The sequence below is a fragment of the Eretmochelys imbricata genome, chromosome 3, assembly GCF_965152235.1.
Source record: "Eretmochelys imbricata isolate rEreImb1 chromosome 3, rEreImb1.hap1, whole genome shotgun sequence".
Taxonomy (NCBI): domain Eukaryota; kingdom Metazoa; phylum Chordata; order Testudines; family Cheloniidae; genus Eretmochelys; species Eretmochelys imbricata.
Genome location: NC_135574.1, coordinates 108,850,257 through 108,872,744, shown reverse-complemented (window position 1 = coordinate 108,872,744; position 22,488 = coordinate 108,850,257). Strand labels below are relative to the sequence as shown.

The 22,488-nt window shown below is 44.7% G+C and overlaps 1 protein-coding gene across 1 annotated transcript in view; it reads left to right on the top strand.

Annotated features, from left to right (window-relative positions):
* The first annotated feature begins 10,866 nt into the window (after window positions 1–10,866).
* The window catches only part of FUCA2 (alpha-L-fucosidase 2), a 39,695-nt gene continuing 28,073 nt past the window's right edge, over window positions 10,867–22,488 (top strand). Inside the window, exons 1-3 of the mRNA XM_077813152.1 lie at window positions 10,867–11,094; window positions 18,793–18,909; window positions 19,797–19,831. The gene's annotated coding sequence lies outside the window, so the exon portion shown is untranslated. The remainder of the gene's footprint in view (window positions 11,095–18,792; window positions 18,910–19,796; window positions 19,832–22,488) is intronic.

The following is a 22,488-nucleotide window of genomic DNA, read 5'->3' as shown; positions in this document are numbered from 1 at the left end:
ATGAGATGCAGAAACTGCATAGGGTATTTGTCAGCAAAAGAGTTTCAGACTGAATCTAATACAGGCCCAGACTGAGCTTCGCTTCCTTGTGAGTGTGCAAGAAGCCTCCTCTCCCACTTGTGCACTATGCACAGCAGCCAGATGGACTCACAGTTTCTGCGTTCCCCCAACCAAAGAACCTACTCCCACCTAGCATTTCCCATGGTGCAGCTGCATTAGAGGGCAGTGCCCTTCATACCAGGCAGCATTGCTAGCTCAGTGCAGTGTGCTGCTCTACCTACATTATCTGAATAGATACTGCAGCAGAGGTGCTCACTCTGTGCATCCGATGAAGTGAGCTGTAGCTCATGAAAGCTTATGCTCAAATAAATTTGTTAGTCTCTAAGGTGCCACAAGTACTCCTTTTCTTTTTGCAAATACAGACTAACACAGCTGCTACTCTGAAATCTGTACACTTGGGAGCTCCAGAAGGCACTCTGCCTCCCTAAAGCATAATCCCTCATTGTGGTTTGGCTCCACATCAACCTCGGTGTATAAATAGCATAACTGAATCCAAAGCATCTCAGGCCAGATCCTCAGCTGGTGTAAACTGGCATAGTTTCATTTAACTCAATGGTGTAGAGCTGACTTACATCAGCTGAGGATCTGGCCTTTCATTTTCCAAATAAGTGTAAACATATGCAGATCTGTACTGCAGGATGCATCAGGGCTTTGCTCTTTTTAAACTGAGCCATGAGAAATGGCCTAAAACACTAAGAAATACCCTCATTTTTACTTTTGACACTTTACAATTTCTACAGTGTAGACTGGGATCCTCATCTCCCTTAAATTTCTACTTGAAATTCCCTGGACCTCCTTGGAAGCCTCATGTGTCTCTAACGCTCAAATTACACCCAGAGACATGCACCCGCAACTTCCTGAAGTCAGTATGTTGTACACTCCTAGCTGTGGACAAAATTTTGCATCACAAGTTTTTGTCCCATTGGAAACTCCACCTTTGTTAGTGAAACTGTAAATGTGAGAGGTTTTAATGTAGTACATTTACTTAGGAATCTTCAAAATAACATTTTAATAGAAAGCGTAAGGCAGTAAAACAATACAGTGCAATTCCCACTCCAAGCCAGAACCTGCAGCCTTTATTAGGCAAAGCACTCTTAATGAGGACAAACTGGGCCTTGTGTGAGTCATGCAATCAGTCCCACTTCTCTGTATTTGGGGTCCCTTTCAGGGCATTTCACTGACTCTTTTCAGGAAGTTTGTGAACACTCGCATAAAATATTGTATATTTGAGGAAAGTCATTTTGCCAGGTAGCAAAATGATAACTGCACTTTCGAAATAGAAGAAGGGAATATCCCAGCAATGAATAATGAGGGTAATAAAGGTGTTTACATCGCATAAACAGACAATCTGCATAAACAAACAGTGATATTAGCCATAAGGTAGGCTGATCTTGAGTGCCCAATAGAGTGAAGTCAAAATTAATCTTAGGCACTCTTTGCCTCTTAGGATCAGCCGCATGTTGTGAGGGCAGCTTAGGTCTTATAAACAAATTTGCAGACTCATGTCAGAAGCATGTCAGATGGAGTGCTACACTGCCTTTCCCTGTTTAGATACACTTTGGATGTTAGAAACAGACACAGAACAATACAACTTCCAAGGTGATGCTCCTGAGTCAAGCTGGAGAGAGAACTGGCACTGGGTTCTCCATATAAACCTAAGTTTTTGGTCACAACACCTGCTGTCACCTTCCTGCTGTCACCTTCCGCCCTCAACACTTGGGAAGGTTTTTAAACCCCAGTGACCAGACAGGTACAAACCCCAGACGGATCTGTCACTAACAGGGCTTCCCTTACCCCAAATCCCCTCCAGGACACCCTATGCAACAGCTCCCAAGCAGAACAGAGTACTGAGTACTAAGAGCCCAGGTTTGCGGACTGCAGGTGGCCTAGACCAACTTCTTGCACCCGAGTCAGACTGGAACACATTTAACTAGAAATCCACCAAAAAACGACCCGACTCCGCCACTCACCGGAGCCTGTGATGTTGCATCTGAACGGGTGGCTTCTTCTGGAGGAACAGGAGGAGGAGATGTCGCTTTGGGAACGGCCTCTGGGGCCAGGATCACCGGGCAGCAGCCAACTGGCTGGAGGAGCTGCCTCTGCAGCGCTCCCTTTCCTACCCTCCATCATCACCTCCTGGGCAGACAGCGGCAGCCGTGCGATCCGCTAGCCGGGAGCGTGGGGCAGGGCGCGACCTGCCGACCGAGTCTGTCTGAGGCGGGGCGGTGGAATCTGAGGTGTCTTCAGCACAGAGCCGCGGGCAAAGGGAACAAGCGAAATAGGCTCCCGCTCCTCTGCAAGGCACTGAGGTGGACGGGGGAGGGAGGCAAGCAAGAGAAAAGTTTGCACAGGAAGGAGCCGCCCACTGGCACAAAACTCCTCTCAGAGACACAGCGTGCTGCCTCCAGAGATGTGCCTGAGTGCTGCCCTGGCTGACCTCCCTCACACACGCGGGCAGCTTCAGCAGCAGGCTTCAGTCATGTCCCCTTGGATCGGGTTTTCTGTGCAGCCCTGCGTTTGAAAAGATGGGGCTAAAAGGAGGGGTTTGTATCGCAGCGGATAGAGCATTAATGAGGAAACAGGAAAGATTGTTTCTAAACGTTTCATGCATAAGATCTGTGTGTGTTTAAATGCCCTTTACTTATTACACACCCCTACATCCACATGTATCTGCAGAGAGGAAGGGAAGGTGTATGTGTGTGGGTGTGTGTACATGAGTCAAAACAGATATAGCTGTGGGTGGGTTCATATGTAATACACTATTATCGCTTTTTCAAAGTTCAGCCTAACCACTCTGTTGTGGCTTTTTTAGTTAGCCCTTCCTGACTGTCTCAGAGACACCTTGGGCCTGATTCTCCACTGCTTTGCACCTGCTGTAGTCATTTGCACAAAGTGGAAGCAAAAGCTTACTCAGATCAGACAGGTGGCATTTTATACCCATGTTGGGCAAGTGTAAATGACCAAACTGGGGGCAAGTCAGTGGAGAATTATGCCATGTCTGTGTAGGAAGAAAAAAGAATTCATTCTAGACTCAGAGCCTGATCCTTCCTCACTTATGCCAGCAGTCCCAGTGACACGATAATTGTTTTCCACTTTGTTTCCTACTCCCAGAAACAAACTGTAATGGTCAATGAGACAAGAGCTAAGAAATTGACAGTATCAATTTTCTTCCCTGTACAGGATGCCTTATTTCTCCACCTCCTGACCTGTACAACAAAGAAGTTGCTTGCTGCATCACTCTACCCATAGTTACTGTGATGAGTCAAATTTTCTGCCTAACATGAAGTTTTATGTTAAGAAGGGTGCTTTGCCTTTTCTTGATATAGTCTCTAGCTGCTGCTATATGTAACAAATTCTAAATACATTAGAAATCATTCCTCCTCCCCTTGAAATCAGTTGTGGAATTCTCATTATTTTAGTGGAAGCAAGATCAGGCCCTATGATTTCAGTATCTCTCTCCCATTTAAGTACTTCCATAACATTAGGCAACATAAAAGTCATCAATGGAAAAATCCAGCTCCTGTTAGATAAATAATTGCAGTTCATTATAGTAGATTAATGTTAGCCAGAAAAAGACTGATATGAAAGTCTAAAGCAGTGGCACTCAACCTTTCCAGACTACAGTACTATATCCCTTTCAGAAGTCTGATTTGTTTTGCGTACCCCCAAGTTTCACTCAATTAAAAACTACTTGCTTACAAAACCAGACATAAAAACACTAAGGTATCACAGCACACTATTACTGAACCATTGCTTACTTCCTCATTTTACCATATAATTGTAAATCAATTGGAATATAAATATTGTCTGTACATTTCAGTGTATAGAGCAGTATAAACAAGTCATTGTCTGTACGAAATTTTAGTTTGTATTGACTTTGCTAGTGCTTTTTATGTAGCCTGTTGTAAAATTAGGCAAATATCTAGATGAGTTCATGTACACCCTGGAAGACCTCTGTGTACCCCTAGGGGTACACATACCCCTGGTTGAGAACCACTGGTCTAAAGCGTTCCCAACCAATATTACAGCCATTACAAAACATGGATTGTGGAAGTGCTACTAATGGCAGTTGTAGTTCACCGGCTGTGTGTGTGACTAGGAACGGGGGTTCTAACTGCCTCTCAAGACTTACTTCTTAGGCATCTTAAAAGGGTGCTGTGCTTACAGCAGCAGAAGGGAATAAATTTTAATCTCTGCAATGTATTGGCTTTTCCCACAGATGTCATCTAACTTTGGTAAAATCCTGGCTCCATTGAAGTCAGTGGCAAAACTCCTATTTACTTCAGTGGGGCCAGGGTTTTACCCTTTATGTATTCCTAATGCACCAAATATCATAGTGTCTAAGCCAGGGGTCGGCAACCTTTCAGAAGTGGTGTGCCGAGTCTTCATTTATTCGCTCTAATTTAAGGTTGTGTGTGCCAGTAATACATTAACATTTTTAGAAGGTCTCTTTCTATAGGTCTATAATATAGAACTAAACTATTGCTGTATGTAAAGTAAATAAGGTTTTTAAAATGTTTAAGAAACTTCATTTAAAATTAAATTAAAATGCAGAGCCCTCCAGACTGGGTGGCCAGGACCCGGGCAGTGTGAGTGCCACTGAAAATCAGCTTGCATGCTGCCTTCAGCACACAACCATAGGTTGCCTACCCCTGATCTAAGCTATAACATACAAAATTAAGTGTCACATTAAAGCTGTATGAAAAAGATTCTATTCAGCAGCTGCTACTTAGAGATTATCTTCATTTTTTCTTCATTTCTTCTATTCATTGACAGGCCATTCTTTATACTTCATTATTGCAAAAAGCTCCAGCCCCAGCCCAAATGTTTACACTGCTATTTTTAGTACCACAGTGCTACCCCAGTCATTTGAGCAGTGCTGTGAGACTTGCTGCCACAGGTTTTTTTGTGCTGCATAGATATACCCAGAGTGACCTAAATGCTGTCCATATTCAGACAGCTTCCTGTGTACCCATCAGAATTGCTCTATTATTCAGTCTTCATAGGCAATTAGTGAAATGTAATACAAAATGCAATGGGAAACTAATAATAATAATAAAAAAAAATGTATCACTGCTGACCTTCTTTCTTACCATGGATTTCAGTGACTATCCTGGGCCCTTGTAACTTTTCTTGGACACAGTTAACTGAATTCCTGTTTATCAAAAATGTATTTTTGGTCATGATTAATATTTATTCAATGGTTTTATTTTTTAAATTTCAATGGATTCAATTAAATTAACAAAATACACAGTATCTGATCCAAAGCTCTTGGAAGTCAACGAGAAATTATTGACTTCAATGGGCTTTGAATTAGAGCCACAAGCTAGTTTTGGACTATTTTTTCATTCACAGCATTTAAGCCATAGTGGTTGCACCTCACGTGTGCTGCATGACATGGTGCTATTTTAACAGAGTACACTTCAAAACACCTACAAGTAAGGAGCACTTAAGTATTTGGAATCTTTTAGTGAAGGGCAAATATCAAAAGGGAGAAGAAACAGGCTACAGCATGTAAGAAAGCTAAAAGAACAGAGAAACTGGAAGAGTAAAGCAACAAAGTAGCAAGAGACAGAAGATGCATGATAATACGTGGTGAGAAGCAAAGTGACATAGAAAGGAATGAAGGTAAAAAAAATATCTTGCAGAAAGTAGGTCAACTTTGAGAATAAAATAAGCAGATACCAATATGAAAAGGCAGGATGAAAAGTAAAAGTTCAGGTGCTTGTATTTCTAAATTTAAAACACCATTAGAAATCAGAGTAATGTGAATAATCAGAATGAATGATGCCATGGGAACCACAATGTTTTAATCAGCCACTAAGTTGATATGCTCAGCAACACATACAACTGATGAAAATATTAAATGTTAAGTCCTTGTTTTTTTAAGGCCATTGAATTTTTTGGGGGAGAACATAATGTTTGTGATCGACAGCTCTGGAGACTGAAGCCCTCTATCCACAGAACAGGAAAAGCACACACAACAAAGTGAGGCACAAACTTCTTCATATAGCCCTACCGTGAAGGAGGGGCCATTCTAATGGGGAGAGATTACTTCAATTGCCTGTCAATTCAGTCCTTGGCCTTTCTGACAAGATTGCCAACCTGGGTCCCGGTTGTGGTGCTGATTTTGGGAAGTGCATATTTGTTCACTAAGAAATGGGATTAAAGCAACTAATTTGACAGAGGTCACCCCAACAGCCATTAGTGGCCTCAGACAGAAGACAGACAGTAAGCAGTAGCTAGTAGGTCTAAGGCAGTGGTGGGCAACCTGCGACCCACAGGCTGCATGCGGCCCGTTAGGGTAATCCGCTGGCGGGCCACGAGACAGTTTGTTTACATTGACCATCTGCAGGCACGGCTGCAGCTTCAGCTGCCAGGGGCCATGGTTTGGTGTTCCCGGCCAATGGGAGCTGCGGGAAGCGGCAAGGGAAAGTTTCCTACAGCGGGGGAAGAAACAAAGCAGACCTTTGGCAGAGGATTACCTCTCCTCTGTGTGCAGGGACCAAGGCGGCACATAGATGAGCAGCATAGGGAGCAGGATGGAAGCCACAAGCATGGAGTAGATGTACCCTCATTTCCCTGCTTACCCTTAGCAGTGAGATGTCTGCTAGAATTACCCCTGCCTGTGGAAAAGTATGGGAGAATTTTAGAATTTGTTCTAGAAAGCTACACCATGACCCTTGTAAAGAGTGTGTGCTCTTTCCCCTATATGGAGCACCCCCAGCCAACACTCACCATGCTTTGGGTGTTTGCAGAGATGTGTGCCTGGCTAGGGTCAGTGAGAAAATGATGGCAATGTTGCAAAAGGTGCATTTAACAGAAATGTTTCAATGCTGTGCGTGAATTTAACAATCCCACTTCTGTGCATTGTCCCCTGTGCTTCACCAGATGTGGCCTTCAGAAACACCCCATGCACCTCAGCCGAGTGTCTCCGCCAGATAGGAAAGGGCCCAAGATGCAGCAAAGACGACATGCTCTGGGAGGTCCTGCTCCAATGCAGAAAATAGGGAACAAAAGGAGTGCTGGGAAGCCGAATGGCAGGACAGAAAAGAGAATCACATTTTTGTTAAGGACACCACTGAGCAGATGATTAAAGTCATGGAGGAGCAAACACAGATGCTGAAGTCCTTAATAATGCTGCAGACGGAGCAGATCCGTGCTTGACCTCCACTGCAGCACATTCAGAACTCTTTTCCATGCTCCCCTAAACGCCGCCCACCCAGTCCTTTCCCGGTTTCCCTTTCACTCCACCCCCTCGGACAACTTTCACAATGATAGCTGGACCGGCACACAGTTGTGAAAGTCTGCCCTTCCCTGGTTTCTCCTTTCCCGCCAAGCATCTGTGCATTTGTGTGTGCTGTTTCTCGTGCAATGATAAATCTTTATTTTTTTTCTACAAGGTGAGATTGTAGGCACTGCCAATACATGCACAGGCATTGTAATCACTTTATTACAGGAATATAAGGTCCCCAATGTCACCCCAGGAAAACTACATGTCATGGAACATTGAAGCAACTCAGACTCCGATATATGTTACTGGCACTGATCCCTCTAAGCTGCGTGCGTGCGCACACAGATCCTAAACCCCATGCATACAGCGAAACACCGCGTGCACAAAAATTTGCACAGAAGAAATTTGTTGCGCACACGGCCTGTCAAAAATTAGAGGGAACATTGGTTACTGGTGGTCATAGTCGAAGTGATGCCTCAAAGCTTCCCTGATTCAAATAGCTCCCCTCTGGGCTCCTCTGACAGCCCTGGCATCTGGCTGCTCAAAATCAGCAGACAACGGTCTGCCTCAGCACTCCACCCCGAGCAAACTTTTCACCCTTAGCTTCACAGAGATTATGCAATGTATAGCATGCAGCTATGACCATAGGAATATTATCCTCAGTGAGATCCAACCTGTCATAAAGGCATCACCAGCACTCCTTTAATCTGCCAAAGGCACATTCAACTGTCATCCAGCACCTACTCAGCCTGTTGTTGAACCACTCCTTACTTCTGTCCAGGTGTCCTGTATCAGGTTTCATGAGCCACGGCTGTAAGGGGTATGCAGGGTCCCCCAGGATCACTATGGCCATTTCAACACCCCCCACTATAATCTTCTGGTTAGGAAAGAAAGTCCCCCCTTGCAGTTTTCTGTACAGGCTGATGTTCCTAAAGATGCATGCGTCATGCACCTTCCCAGACCACCCTGCGTTGATGTCAGTGAAACACCTGCAGTGATCCACAAGCCTATTGATGTACTCCATTGCAAGGTGGTCTGGTCCCAAAATTGGAATATGTGCGCCACCTATCGCCTCTCCACAGTTAGGGAAGCCCATGTCTGCAAAGCCTTCCACTATTTCACGCACATTTCCCAGAGTCATGGTCCTTCGTGGCAGGATGTGATTTATTGCCCTGCACACTTGCATTAATGCAGCCCCAACACTCAACTTCCCCATTCCAAACTGATTTGCGACGGACCAATAGCAGTCTGGCGTTGCCAGCTTCCACACAGAAATTGCCACACACTTCTGTACCGAGAAGGCAGCTCTCATTCAGGTGTCCTTGCGCTGCAGGTCTGGGGCGAGCTCTGTGCATCGTTCCAAGAAGGAGGCTTTCTGCAGCCAAAAGTTCTGTAGCCACTGCTTGTCATCCCACACCTGCATGACAATATGATCCCACCATTCAGTGCTTGTTTCAGGAGCCCAAAAGCGATGGTCTACCCTATCTATGCATTTGCTTTGTGAATGCCAAAAGCAATCTAAAGTTGCTCCTATCCGTATCATGCAGAATGTCGGGCACCTGTGAGTCTTCTTCAGTTAGGAACTTCACGATTAATTGCACTGCTATCCATGATGTCTTCATGACAGTTAACAGAGCATAGGAGAGCAGTGTGGGATCCATCCCTTCTCACAAAGATGCTGGGGTGCACAGCAAAGAAGGGCCGTTGAAAAAATGCCATGAAAGAAAGTCCTTAAGAAAGCCCATGGAGTACTGGGACAGAAAGCAATGCATCACGGGACAGTGCCAAATGTCCTAAGATGCACCGCAATCCGCTCCGTTGTCCCACAAAACCTAGCGACAGAAGGACTGTAGGAATAGGTACCCACAGTGCATTGCTCACACTGTTCATGATGGTGCCCCCACTCTGGATGCAATCTGCCAACAGAGGGAACAAGCGTGAACATGAAATTGCAATTTTTATTTTGTCAACTCCTGGGTGTCGACATCGCTTTTGGCGACAAAACTTGGTAGTGTAGACAAGGCCTTAGGAACCCAAAGGAGGTGGTGGACCAGGGAGACAAAAACAGCAGCCAACTGGCCCAAGCCCCAGGACCACAAAGGCCTGGTTTATTGCAAACAGTTCTGCAGGTGACCAGTGAATGAGGAACAATAATAAGACAAGTAGAGAGATACTGATAGATGGGCAGTGAATATGCAGATTTATTGCAACAGGCATGTGGCTAATGCAAAAACAGCTGTCCTGTGGGAGGGGTAGAGGGGGAGGAGGCTAAAAGTTGGTTATGTTTTTCTTTTGGGCCCTTGTTCAGCTTCTGCCTATACCTAGTACTGGATCTAGGTAAAGGGACACTGATAGATACAGAACCATGTGGTTGTTCATTGTTTTCTGCAGAAGGAAGGGCACCATGATGTTCTGGTATGGTAGATGCAGGAATAGGAGAATTAAGATTTTGGAGAAAATGTGGAGAGGCAGAGGGAGGGGCAAGGTTGGGTAACATGGGTGCGGATGTAGAGTCATTCCGTGAGGCATCTGGAGAAGTTGGGGAGAAAAGTAAAGGATCAGTTTGTTCATCAGTCTCACTCTATTGCGGTGTGGTAGGGAATTAAGATTTGGAGAGGAAGGGGGAATGCCTTAACCAGTTACTCAGCACCACAAGAGGAGAGGTAGAATAATGAGAACACGGATGCTGCACTGCCTGCCCTTGTAAATGCGTGTTGACACCTGAAAAGGATGCTGTTGATTCTGTGGTGATCTTTTGAGACAGTATCATGAGAAATAGTGCCTGGTACATTCCTCACAGGGTCACTTTGCTCCTTCACTGCGAGTGGTCCAAGTATGAGTCAATGCTAAATCAGGCTGGGGCAGTGCTCTATTGTTCCAGAGTCCTTTCAAAAAATGATCTTCCTGCTCAGGTAGATAAAAATCAATGATTTTTTAAATAAAAAAATCAATTTTTTTATAAAATGCTTTTTGAGGAAAAGCTATCTAAAGAAAGATACATTATAGCTCAAAGATATATCATGGAATAGGGATTATAAATTCTAATTCTATAGTATGAGACAATATATTCACGTAATGATTAGGAAAAGTTTTGTAAATGAGTTCCAATAGTTCATGGATTAGGGACCCAATCTTATGGGGGTCCAGGGGCTTCTGTATAGATTCTTTAGGTTAATCTTTCTATCTATCCAATAGGACTCAGTGGTCAGTCTAGAAGATACCATGAGAGATGCTTAGTTTTGCAGTTCTCAAACTGTGGATTTGTCTCTCCAGATATAACAGCAAAAATGTTTTAAAATATATAGAGTGAGAAATAAGAGACCTCAGCCCTATTGTCCCTCTGAAAATTTGTGTCACAGAATATCTCTAAGGGTGCAAAGTTTCAATGAATAGAAGATTGTTGGGGGTGGAATAGATCTGGACAAGGAGAAGAAGTCTGGAGATAAGTGTGAGAAGGGAGGGGACAGACAGTAGAAACAAAAGTGAAACTGTTTGAGCAGCATATTCCAGAAGTCTGAGTGTAGCCTTCATTGATTTGAAATCCACCATACCATTCTCTCACTAGAGGGGAAACCTATAACAGCAGCAGCCCATAAAGAGAGACCCAGTTTGGGAATATTTTAATTAAGTTCCTCTACCTGTGGTTAAGATAGGCATGCGTGCAAGATGCAAACAGTGCAACAAAGAAGTGCAAGACCTGGTTGCCTAAATGAAACAACATTATGAGAAGTGTTCCTTCTCAGGAGGAAGTTGTGTTGAAGATAATGAAAGCAACGTGTCTGAACATGCAAGATCTTCAGGTTGGTACACTTTTATTTCATACTTCTTTCTTAAGGACTGCTGGTCCTCCTACTATTCTTGAACTCTCATGTTTGAGCAAAAAAATGCATATAATTTTAGATGCAGTTGTGATAAAAATAGCTGAAATAGACACATCTTCCATTTACAATTTCACCTTTAAAGTAGTACAGAGTGGCAGTGAATGCCTTGAGTAATACTAAATGAATAGTATGGTAATAATTAAATAACTACATTGACTTATTTGTTTAGGAGAATCCATCAGAGGATTCTGAAGACTATCCACCTTCAAGATCACCATCATTTTCTATAGTTTCAGAGTTATCTGCCAATGATAGTGTTTCAGTCACATCATGTATGTCACATAGCCACAGTATATCACCTGTAGCAAAAAGAAAAAAGATACAACCATAAATAAATTTGTGATAAGAACTGCAGATTACAAAAAGAGGTAATTGAAGAAAAAATTGCCCAGGTTGTTTATGTAACAAACTCTCCTTTCCTTATGATTGAGAACTCACTTCATTAACATGGTTCAGTCATTAAGACAAGGATACAGTCCACCTAACAGAGCAGGTGTTGCAGGTAAATTGCTGGATAAAGTGTATGAAAGAGAAATTGAGTAGTGTGCAAAGTGTCTAGAGGATAAAATTGTTAACCTGAGTGTTGATGGATGGAGCAATGTCCACAATGATCTTGTTGTATGCGCTTGTATGACAAAAGAAGGGAATATCTTCCTTACAGAAACAATTGATACATCAGGAAATGCATACACACCAGAATACTTACAAGTAGCAGTAGTAAAAGCTATAACAAGCTGTGAAAAAAATTCTCATGTCTAGTATGCAGCTTGGTCACAGACAATGCTGCAAATGTATCCAGGAAGAGAAGGAATTTAGAAGTGAGTCCCAAGCTAATAACATACAGTTGCAGTGCTCATTTGATGCACCTCCTAGCCAATGACTTCAGTGTTCCTGAAGTAAAGGCGAATGTTGTTGAAATTGCAAATTACTTCTGTAACAAGTCACTATGCAGCACCTGCTCTGAAAGAAGTGGGAGGAACCAAGCAAATTCTCCCACAAGATGTGCGATGGAATTCAGTAGTGGACTGTGTTGAGCACTATATCAAGAACTGGCCTAATCTGATGACAGTTTCTGAACAAAATCATGAAAAAAAACAGATGGCACTGTCACAGCCAAAGTTCTCAATATTTCTCTTAAGCCCAATATTGAACACATGCCAAGTACCCTGAAGCCTATTTCTGTAGGCTTGAACAAAATGCAGAGAAATAGCTGTTTTATTACTGATGCTGTTGAAATTTGGAAGGAATTGAGAGATCTTAAAAAGAAATATGCAGAGATAGAGTTAAATTACAAGCATTAAAAAAAATAAAAATGGGACAAGCACCACCATCTCAAGCTCATTTTCTTGAGAACATTCAATACTTGGTACCAGGATCAAACCTTAATTGCTGAAGAGTTGACTATGACATGGACCTCCAGCAATCACCCCTCCATAATACCAACTATATTAAACTTCAGAGCTTGGGGTGAACCATTCAATATATATGTTTCCAGATAATGTTTTAAAGAAAGTCACACCAGTGGTGGAAGTCACTTAAGCACTTGGATTCAGAGACTGTTGAAGTGACCATCTCACTTTTAACAGCAGTAGCTTCTGCTGCCAGTGTAGAAAGAATATTTTCTTCCTTTGGACTAATTCATTCCAAATTGAAAGATCATTTGGGACCTGAAAAAAGCAGAAGAGTTTCTCTTTTCCAGATTATGAAAAAACAGGAAAATGAAGGTGAAGACGACAGACTTCGCAGAAGCCAATATTTTAAGTTTCTCACGTTAATTATCTCTGCTAGGTTAACTAAAATAGACTTAATTTGTTTTAATTTCATTTAACAATTTTAACAAAAACCAACCTGATTTTAAAAACTTGAATGTTCAAATTCAAAAATTCATGCTTGTTTTGTTAGTTATATGTTTGCTGTTGAAGAAAACTCCAGAATACATAACATTGTTGTTTTACTTAACTAAAACAATTTAAAATGTCTGTCTGGTGATGTTCTCTGCCTAATACAAAATGGCAAGAAAATCTTCCAATTAATTATTAATCTGTTGAATTGGAGATATTTATGAAGTCATTGGGATGTGAACTCTGTTTCAATTACCTTTGCTAAATGAAATGCCAAATAATCAGTTTTACAGCTATATCAGAAAATGAATGATCTGAAAAGTTTTCAAAATACTTTTAAAAATGTATAGTGTGCATGATGGGTTGGATCACAGAAATCCCCTGGGAGCTGCCACCTGATGTGCCCAGACTACTTGTGCTCCTGCTTTCCTGCCCTGGCAGCTTAGGACTTCAGTACTCTGCCTAGTTTGAGCCAGACCTGCTAGCCTGCGGCAAACCAAGACTCAGGTCTTGACCACATCCCCTAATAGCTGTAGGCTTAACTGAAAGCAGTTTACAGAAGCGTTTCTGTCTTTGACACTCAGATGCCCAACTCCCAATGGGGTCCAAACCCTAAATAAATCTGTTTTGCCCTGTAAAGCTTATACAGGGCAAACTCATAAATTGTTTGCCCTCTATAACAGAGATATGCACAGCTGTCTCCCCCTCCCCCCAGTATTAATACATACTCTGAGTTAAGTAAAAAAAGTGATTTTATTAATTACAGAAAGTAGGATTTAAGTGGTTCCAAGTAGTAACAGACAGAACAAAGTGAATTACCAAGCAAAATAAAACCCGCATGTCTATGTCTAATAGACATGACTAGAGACAAAACCTCACCAGTTCCAGTAAGCTTCCTTTTACAGACTAAAGTCCTTCTAGTCCGGGTCCAGCAATCACTCACACCCCCTGTAGTTACTACTGTTTGTTCCAGTTTCTTTCAGCCTCTCCACCTCCAAGGATACCCATCTCCTTAGCCAGCTGAAGACAAAATGGAGGGGTCTCCCACAGGCTTAAATAGACTCTTGGGGTGGAGACCCCCCTCCTTTCTCCTGTGCAAAGTCCAGCTCCAAGATGGAGTTCTGGAGTCACCTGGGCAAGTCACATGTCCATGCATGACTCAGTTTTTACAGGCAGAAGCCATTGCCCACATGGTATCGAATGTCTCCAAGACAACTTGTGGATCGGTGCATTCCAAGATGCCTTGTTCCTTAAGTGCTTCTTGATTGGGCACTTAACTTTGCCATTTCCTTTCTCCAGGAACTGACCAAATGCTCTACTAAGGTTATTTAGTAATCAAGCCAGTACAGGGCCAATATTCATAACTTTGAATACAAAAATGATACATGCATACAAATAGGATTAATAGATTCAGTAGATCATAACCTTTACATAAATATGTTACATGGCATATGTATCAGAACATTCCAGTTATGTTATAAGACTATTTCCATAAATCCTTATGAGGGGCACCATCAGTGTGTACCTTCTAAAAATGAAGCCTACATCTACCCCTGAGTTGTGAAGAATATGTATTATAACCACCAACAAGAATGCACTTTTATGTAGAAATCCATGATTAAATAGCGTCTTCCTGAATTGATGATTTAAATCAAATCCACCCTGCTTCCTTCAGACTTGGAGTCTGCTAAAGGTAACCATGATACCTTTTGTTATACATATAGAAATGGGAGGCTTGTCTCAGAGTGTCTTGTCTCCTGTCCTGCCTCACCACAGGCATCAGCTATTGGAGAGTGTGCTGCAGCAATGTGCCCTGGGTGGCCCTGCAGAGATCTTGCCTTTGGTGAAGTGTCAGATTAGGGAACAAATGAATGCTAGGGAGGGAAACAGGGTAAATTTGGGGAGGGATTCTTCTCTCTTCTCTTGGGGCAGGAGACTATTTGGGGGAGAGCCTGAGGACTATTGGAGACTCCTGGTGACCCTGATGGTCTTCTGCAGACAAGTGAGGACAGGAATTAAAAGCTGAGTGGTAGCTAGAGAGGGTGTAAATGGACCAGTAAGTAGAGGTATCTGAAATCATGACACAGAAGCAGCACTGAAGAGCTAAACCCATCCTTCACAGATCACACAGCAGCCAGCAGAGATCATGACCCAAGTGGACTCCTTGATTCAAAGATATAGCAACATACAGGAGTGTGGTTGGAGAATATGGACAGGTGGGGCAGTGAGTTAGGTGGAGAGTTGTGATTAATGCAAATGATTGGCTAGGGACTGTACAGGCAGCTAGTCTATACCAAAGACTCCTATTATTTTCTTTACCCTGTCCTTTTGTTACCCTCCCCATAACATTTGGATGTTTCATCCAACTATTACATAGTGTCTTTTATACAGTAAGCTCTTTGAGGAATGGATTGTAATTTACTATATATTCATATGATCCCTAGTATAATGGGGCCCTGACCTGGTAGGTGGCTTTAGGCACTACAGCCATATAAACAATGACAATAATAATACAAATGACAAATGGTGCAGTAGGGTCTCTGTGATGGGGTTCAGGACTCACCACTGCAGCATCTCCTGCTGGGATCTCAGCAAATTAGGTCTGTCCAGTGCAGATCAACCTCTGCTGGTGGTGTCCCATCCATCTCTCACCCTGCTGGCATCTGGACCTATGTTGCTTCTTGCTCAGCAGCATCCTCTTCAGGACACTGCCCTCCAGCAGTGCTCACTGCTCCAGACTAGCCCCCTTCCAGGGGTTTGGTGTTATCAGCAGTCCACAATCTGCACTTGCTGTAGTGGCCAGCTGCAGCCTCAGAGTCTAGCCCCTTGTTGCTGGGACCAGCCACAGCCTGGATCCAGCTACGCTCCTCTTCAGCCAGGTGTAGCATAAGAGGGTAGGGGGGGAGCCAGGCCCACCCGCTACTCTGGATCCTGACCCAGGAACCCTCTAGCAGCAGCCTACCCACCCTCCTTCCCTCCCCTGCTATTGTCACTGGGTTGCTTCCCCTTCAGCTCTATGCACCTGCCCAGCCCTTGGTATCTAGGCCAGCAGCCTGGGGTTTTCCTTGGCCAGAGCTCCCCAGCTCCTTCTGCTCTTCCCCAACACTGCTCTGGCCAAGGTACTACCTTTCAGCTCAAGAGCCAGTTCTCCTCCCTTGCCCACCAGGGAGAGACTGCCTTGCTCTTTGCTAGCCAGCCTTAATATAGGGCCTATGCCGGCCCTGATTGGCTGCCTCTCCCCCGCCCCGACTGGCTCTCCTCAGTCCTTCTCTGATTGGCTGTGGGTCTGCGCAGCCTCTCTGGCCTGGTTCAGCCCTTCCTCTCAGGAGGGTGGGGCACCGCCCCACCACAGTCTCAATCAGCACAATTTCTCACTTGTGAATACCGTCAGAGCAGCAAAGTATGGCACAGCTGGAAACTGAGTATCTTAGTGTGTTTGTTATAATTGGAGCTTATTGGAAGAGAACAATTCTGTTTCATATCAACTTTCAAGGTTTCAGAATCTGTTTTTCTTCCATACTGGAATGAAAACAAAACCTTTAGAACATTTTCACACACACACACGCGATAAAAAGAGGGAGAGTGTGTGAGACACGTTATAGGTACTGACCAGGGGTACATCTACACAGCAAACCAGATCCCACAGGAGCAAGTCTACAGACTCGGGCTTATACTATGGCAGCGTGGACAGTCAGGCTTGGGCTGGAGCTCTGGGGAGGAGGGTGAGCTTCAGAGCCCGAGGTCAAGCTCCTACATTGCTATTTTTTGCACCATAGTGCAAGCCCTGTGAATCTGAGTCTATAGACCCAGGTTCTGAGACTTACTGTCCTGGAATCCTGCTTGCTGTATAGACATACCCTGGGGGACCCTGATTCTGCCTGACTCAGTAGTTTTCGTTGTCCCATATCACTCCAAATCAGCATATCCCAGGACAGTTCCATCACCATCCAGCTACAGAGTCTCTCTCTCATTCTGTCCATCCTGGACTCAAAAACCTTTTGAAACCATTATGTCTCCCAAAATGTTTCAGTTTCAAAAAACAGCATATTTTGTTGAAATTTAGTTTAGTCAAAAATGTCATGTCCAGCTCTAGTTATAATTACAGGGCTGCTGTGTAAAGGGGAAGTGGAGTGCAGGATGCCTTGCAATTGCAAAGCAAGATGTAGGCAGAGGGGTGTTGCAATAGGGGTAGTAACCTACACCTCCATGTTTTTGGGGGTATGTCATTCAACATATATCTTATTTTATACTTAGGGTCAATCCCTATGCTCAGAGCCTCCAATGAGAGAACCCTATTGGTTCCCAGTCACTATGCTTTTGTCCATTGGTTGCATACATGCATGCACACACACACACACACACTTCCTCAACCTCATATAACACCCTACCCACTGAGCACAGTCCCTTTTGTTTAATCTAACCTACAAAGAAGCAGTGGTTTCTAGATAACAGACAACTTTTCTGCTGCTGCACGTCATGAAGCAAACAGGAGAGTCTGGTTTGCATCACAGAAGCCTGTATACAAAGCTGCTGCCCATCAGTGGTGTCTTGGTTTGGGGCAGTGGCATAGGCTGCTGTTCCTGTGTCTCAAATATTATTGATTTTTTCAACCTGATCTTAGCCCAGTCCTGGCCCTTGGGATAAACAGAATCAAGGTGACCATTGTATCTTTCTGTATATCAAGCAGAGACCTTTTTCTATTGCCCCCAGTGAAGCTAGCATTATGCTTAAATTCTATTATCGGAGCTGGTTTCGTTGTTTTGAACAACTTGAGAGCAAAGCTGCCTGGTGACTCACTGCACTTTGCACAGAGCTGATTTTTGTGGGCAGGGGACCGTTGAGTAGTGTTCTCCATGGGTGGTTTTGTGGTCTCTTTCTCTCTCTTGGTGCTTACAACCAGTAGAGTGCACTCACAGTACCTGTCCATTACAAAGCACTTCCCTAGTCTTCCTCCCTTCCAATGGCCTATTTGCCTATCACAGAGCAAGTTTACCATATTGTAGGTGAAGGTGGTCCAGAATCAGGGTGTTGTGCAGTCCTTTGGTGAATAGATACATAGATTCTACGGCCAGAAGGGACCATTGTGATCATCTGGTCTGACCTCCTGTATAACACAGTCTGTAACATTTCCCCCAAATAATTCCTAGAGCAGATCTTTTAGAAAAACATCCAAGTTTGATTTAAAAATTGTCAGTAATGGATAATCCACCATGACCCTCGGTACATTGTTCTAATGCAGTGGTCCCCAAACCTTTTACCTTGTGCCCCCCTTGCTCTTATCCACACCCTGCCCCCAGAGCCAAGGCTGGGAACGGGGCTGCAGCTGTGGGAGAGGGGGGACATAGATGGGGTCAGGGGGCCTCGGCTGGGACCACAGATGGGGCAGGGGTGCTTAGGCTGGCAGCCAGGGCCCTGGAAGCGAGGCCAGGAGTGGAGCTGGGTGGTGCTCCCTCCTCACATCCCACGGGGGTTGGCCCGGGCCCCAGCTTTACCCCCCAAAACATTCCTCTGCAGCTCCCCCCTCTGTTCTAATGGTTAATTACCCTCATTGTTAAAAATGCACACCTTATTTCATGTCGGAACTTGTCTGCCTTCGACTTTCAGCCATTGGATTGGGTTATACCTTTCTCTGCTAGATTGAGAAGCCCTCTATCAAATAGTTGTTGCTCCTGTACATACTTATAGACCATAATCAAGTTACTCATTAATGTTCTTTTCATAAGATAGATCGACTGAGTTCTTTGAATCCCTCACTCTCTAAGGTATTTTTTTCTAGTCTTTTAGTCATTCTGGTGGCTCTTCTCTGAGCCCTCTCCAATTCACCAACATCTTTCTCGAATTGTGGACACCAGAACGGGACACAGCAGCGGTGTCACCATTGGCAAATACAGAGGTAAAATAACCTCCCCATTCCTACTTAGTATTCCTGTTTATAACTCCAAAGATCACATTAGCTCCTTTGGCCAGAGTGTGACACAGGCAGCTCATGTGCAGCTAATTATTCACCATGACCTAAGTTCCCTGTAAGCTGCACGGCTGTGCAGCAGCATATTTAGTACCGCACAGGCGCTCAGGGAGCCCACCCTGGGATCTGCCGCGGCCGGGGGAGGGGTGGTCCTCCCCCAGCTCCAAACTAGCCCAGCCCCCAACCTGCCGTGGCGGTGTGGCTCAGACCCAGCCGTAGCCGGGGCAGCGTGGTGCAGCCTGGATCCAGCCACAGCAGGGGCGGCTCGGCCTGGACCCAGGCGGCCCAGCCCGATCTGTTGTGGAGCACCCCTGCCAGCCCCAACCCAGACCTGTGATGCCAGGGGTGCCCCTCCCTGAACCCAGCCCTGGCCTGGACCTGTGGGGGCTGGGGGAGGGGCGCCTATCCTGAGGCTCCAGCCCCTGGGCTGCCACAGCGGGGAGAGGCGCCCCTCCCCCGCAGCCCAGGTGGTGCTGCAGGGAGCGAGTTGGGGGGAGTCCTCTCTCCTCACTGTAGACCTGGAGCACCCTCCTGAACCCAAAACCCCTCATCCCCCTGGCCCCACCCCAGAGCCCGCACCCCCAGCCAGAGCCCTCACACCCCTGCACCCCAACCCTCTGCCCCAGCCCTGAGCTCCCCCCCACACGCCAAACCCCTCAGCCCCACCCCCAACACATTAATTTTGTTATGTGCACTGATATGAAGGTGATGTGTCACACATCACCTCCGTATTGGTGCATATAACAAAATTCATTCCGCACATGTATGAGAAAAATTAGAGGGAACACTGACCATAAGCCCCAAATCTTTTTCAGAGTTACCCTTGATTGAGAATAGAATCCACTATCCTGTAAGTATGGTTTACATTCTATGTTCGTACATGTATACATTTATGTCTAGCCATTTTAAAATGCATATTATTTGCTTGCACCCACCTTACCAAGCGATCCACATCGATGTGTATCAGTGGCCTGTCCTCTTCATTATTTACCATTCCCCCCATTTTTATGTCATCTGAAAACTTTATCAGTGATGATTTTATGTTTTCATCCAACTCACTGATAAAAATATTAAGTAGTGTAGGGCCAAGAACTGATCCCTGAGGGACCCACTAAAAACACACTTGCTTGATGATGATTCCCATTTGACAGTTACTATCAGTTGACCATCTTTGAATCCATTTTATGTGTGCCATGTTAATTTTGTATTATGCTAGTTTTTTAATCAAAATGTTGTGTGGTACCAAGTCAGACACCATATAGAAATCTTAGTATATTACATGAACACTATTACCTTTATCAACTAAATTGATATTTTTATTTGAGCACAAGACCTATAATTACCTGGGTTATCCCGTTTACCCTTTTAAAATATTGGCACCACAGTAGTTTTTTTCTTGTCTTCTGAAACTTTCCCAGTGTTCCAAGACTTATTGAAAAGCAACGTTAATGGTTCAGCAAGTCCCTCAGCCAGGTCTTTAAAAACTCTTGGATGCAAGTGATCCAAACCTGTTGATTTTAAAATGTCTAACATCAGTAGCTGCTCTTTAACATCCTCCTGAGGTACTAGTGGAATGGAAAGAGTATTACAGGATGGTTCCTTATATAGTGTTCCATTTTTTATAGGGAAAGGATTATTCAGGTATGAAAATATGGTGCAGTAGCCATTAGCAGGGCACATTTCTTTTTGGTAATATTTCTCCTGTGCTTACCCTGAACAGGCACGATGTGAGGTTTTTACCTCATTCATCTAGTCTTTTGCATTTCTGATGTCTGGTAAGTTTCTTGGGTCTGTGTGGGTTCTTCCAATTACTCAGAGGCCACCATATAGACCCAGATGGGTGCCTGATGGGTGCCTGAGTCCAAAAGGAGGATAGGGTCACCCCTGCATTTGGTTATGATTAGGGTGACCAGATGTCCCATTTTTAAAGGGACAGTCCTGTTTTTTGGGACTTTTTCTTGTATGGGTGCCTATTACCTCCCACCCCTGTCCCATTTTTTCACAGTTGCTATCGGGTATCCCTAGTTATGATTGAGCACTCCAGTGGCTGAGTACCATAGGGTATGTCTACACTATGGAATAAGGTCGAATTTATAGAAGTCGTTTTTTTAGAAATCGGTTTTATATATTCGAGTATGTGTGTCCCCACAGAAAATGCTCTAAGTGCATTAAGTGCATTAACTCGGTGGAGTGCTTCCACAGTACCGAGGCAAGTGTCCACTTCCGGAGCGTTACACTGTGGATAGCTATCCCACAGTTCCCGCAGTCTCCGCTGCCCATTGGAATTCTGGGTTGAGATCCCAATGCCTGATGGGGCTAAAACATTGTCACGGGTGGTTCTGAGTACATATCGTCAGGCCCCCCTTCCCTCCCTCCCTCCGTGAAAGCAAGGGCAGACAATCGTTTTGTGCCTTTTTTCCTGAGTTACCTGTGCAGACGCCATACCACGGCAAGCATGGAGCCCGCTCAGGTAACCGTCACCGTATGTCTCCTGGGTGCTGGCAGACGCGGTACGGCATTGCTACACAGTAGCAGCAACCCATTTCCTTCTGGCAGCAGACGGTGCAGTACGACTGGTAGCCGTCCTCGTCGTGTCCGAGGTGCTCCTGGCCACGTCAGCTGGGAGCGCCTGGGCAGACATGGGCGCAGGGACTAAATTTGGAGTGACTTGACCAGGTCATTCTCTTTAGTCCTGCAGTCAGTCCTATTGAACCGTCTTATGGTGAGCAGGCAGGCGATACGGATTGCTAGCAGTCGTACTGTACCATCTTCTACCGGGCAGGCAAGAGATGAGGATGGCCAACAGTCGTATTGTACCATCTTCTGCCGGGCAGGCAAGAGATGAGGATGGCTAGCTGTCGTACTGTACCATCTTCTGCCGAGGAGCCATGAGATGTGGATGGCATGCAGTCCTTCTGCACCGTCTTCTGCTAGCCAAAGATGTAAAAGATAGCTGGAGTGGATCAAAACAAGAAATAGACCAGATTTGTTTTGTACTCATTTGCTTCCCCCCGTCCCCGTCTAGGGGACTCATTCCTCTAGGTCACACTACAGTCACTCACAGAGAAGGTGCAGTGAGGTAAATCTAGCCATGTATCAATCAGAGGCCAGGCTAACCTCCTTGTTCCAATAAGAACAATAACTTAGGTGCACCATTTCTTATTGGAACCCTCCGTGAAGTCCTGCCTGAAATACTCCTTGATGTAAAGCCACCCCCTTTGTTGATTTTAGCTCCCTGAAGCCAACCTTGTAAGCCGTGTTGTCAGTCGCCCCTCCCTCCATCACAGCAATGGCAGACAATCGTTCCGCGCCTTTTTTCTGTGCGGACGCCATACCAAGGCAAGCATGGAGGCCACTCAGCTCACTTTGGCAATTAGGAGCACATTAAACACCACACGCATTATCCAGCAGTATATGCAGCACCAGAACCTGGCAAAGCGATACCAGGCGAGGAGGTGACGTCAACGTGGTCACGTGAGTGATCAGGACACGGACACAGATTTCTCT